We start from the raw sequence: 2499 nt of genomic DNA on the forward strand, positions 1-2499 counted from the left end.
ATAAGTTGTACTATCTATTAAAAAGCTAATCTAAATTGTTAGTGGCGAGAAGTTTGTTAAAAGTAAATTACGTGATCAGTGGAGATATATTTCCACCTGATTTAGCTGGTGAATATGCATTTTAGGTATATAGAGGAAGACTTTTGCCTGGTCGCATGTGTAAGGTTGCTGAACTTTTAATTAGAGATGTACTTCATATGTTGACAAGTCATATGTCATTGTTGAGTTAGTGATCAAAATTTTAGATCGAGTAAATCAGGAAAACATGTAAATATATTACAATAAAAAGATAAATCATATAAAACGTGTCATATTTTGTACAAATATCAATTAATATAGGCACGCAAATAAATGTTATCTAAAAAACTAGACCAAGCTATTGATGTCGTTGACTTTTTAAATTCGTTATAAGAAAATTAAATTATTCTAAAATTATTTCTTTCTCCAACAATTTGTATTGATATAAACTAATGCTACTTCATTATAGTTTTAAACTTGATTGATTAATTTAGGAAATAATTATTATTTCAAACTATTATTCTAATTTAAGTATCTGATTTTCCCCTCTGCTATCATAAATATGCTTTATTTTCCCGTCTCAGTTTTCTATCAAAAACACCCTCGCTGTTATACATTAGGTTTATATGTATCCTTTACACGTTAAAAATACCCTCCCACCTTTTAACATCCACATGATGTTCCTTTATTGGACAAACTGACCCGTCCTTTTTTTTTTAAATTCAAAACCTGCTCGATCGCAGCAACAAAACTACACCCATCCATTTAAAAACCTTTTTTCCATCTCACTATCTCCTCTCTCTATCTCTCTAACATAAAGAGACCAAAATCTAGTTCATTAACATTGTGGCAACAAATTCAATAAATATTGCCCATAAAATCATAATAAAGATCTTGATAACAAAAATCCCTATGGTGAAAAACTTCACAACCCAATGTATGAAGTTAAGAATAAAGCATGTGGGAGAGAGACTTTACAATGGGCGATTTTTTTTTCTCTAAGTGAACCCAAGGTCTTTTTCATTTGAGAGAGGGAGATATTAGATGATAATTGAGTATTTTAACTGATGCGTGCAGTTTAAGACGTTGGATCGGGTGGGTTTGAATTAGAAAATAGGGTGGGTCAGTTGATCCAATAAGGGGATGCCACATGGATTTTAAAAGTATGCACCTAATATATAATTGTGGGAATATTTTTGATAGAAAATTTAAATGGGGTAAATAAAGCCTATTTATGATAATAGAAGGACAAATCAGACCTTGGACCGTTATTCTAAATATATTTGACCAAGGTTGAAGCAGATATTGATTGGAATGAAGAGACAATTTTACTTTCAGATATATATATTCTCAATCTTATTTAATTAATGGAACGCCTATTCAGCAAGCTAGACGATACATTCGTGTATAAAAACATTTAAGAATCTTCAAAATGGCCTAAGTGGATTGCAAAGATTGGATCATAGGTCTCTGTCAAATCTGCACAGTCCCATTACCGTAGCCAAATGTTCAAAAACTGATAAAGACAAAATTTTTAGCAATAATGCAACTACAGGTGGTGTCCAAATGGCAGGTGAATTACAATTATGGGTGAGTCAAATGGTCATACTAGGATTTCTGCATGAGGTAATTGGAAAACAAGTGGCATCTTTTTTTAGCAATTAATGAAGAAGAAGGGGGAGCCTACTGTGAAGTTTCAAGAAAAGGAATTGAGTATCATTATAGGCTGTGTTTTAAGTGAAGGAGAGAGACAGAACTTGCTAGGAATTGAATCAATAGGCTCAGGGGCATGCCCTGTATCCGCTGCAAGAGAATCCGCTCTAATCAAAGAGCGAGCAACTGCTAAATTTAATGATTTGGCGGAATCTTACAGATGTAGTGGCTGGTGATCCGCTTCTCCTCCTTCGTGACAGATATTTCAGAATTAAGCCTAAATGTTTACAATCACTATCTATAATATTCAAGATATTGAAATTACCAGACACGTGGAATTATTGGAAAGTGCTAAAACTTCTGGTCTCACACAAATACACGATTATTAAGCTTACTTACAGAATCAATCAAAGCAAAACCAGAAATATGACTGCATCTAAAGAGATACAAATAGTTCAAAGATAATTTTGAAAGTAAATTTATTTACAAAAAACAAAAACAAAAAAAAACTGAGTGATAACGTAAGACTAAATGAATACTAACATATTAATTACACTGATAATACATATTTGCACTATCGAGATATACAATTTAAATCCTTAACGAAGCACATGAAAACAGTCCAAACCCAATCTGATAACCATAAAATGACTTTGCGCGTATAACTAAAAAATGTTCACCTTTAAAGTGGATTCACCTTTTTGATGAATGTATTTTCTTTATTGAGATTAGTACAACGTTATGTTGAAGACAAATGTTGCAGTTGCAGAAGTGAATTACCAATACACGTATGGCTCACAATTTTATGTCTCTTTCAAGGTATACTGC

The sequence above is a fragment of the Nicotiana sylvestris genome, chromosome 2 (genome assembly GCF_000393655.2).
Source record: "Nicotiana sylvestris chromosome 2, ASM39365v2, whole genome shotgun sequence".
Lineage (NCBI taxonomy): Eukaryota > Viridiplantae > Streptophyta > Magnoliopsida > Solanales > Solanaceae > Nicotiana > Nicotiana sylvestris.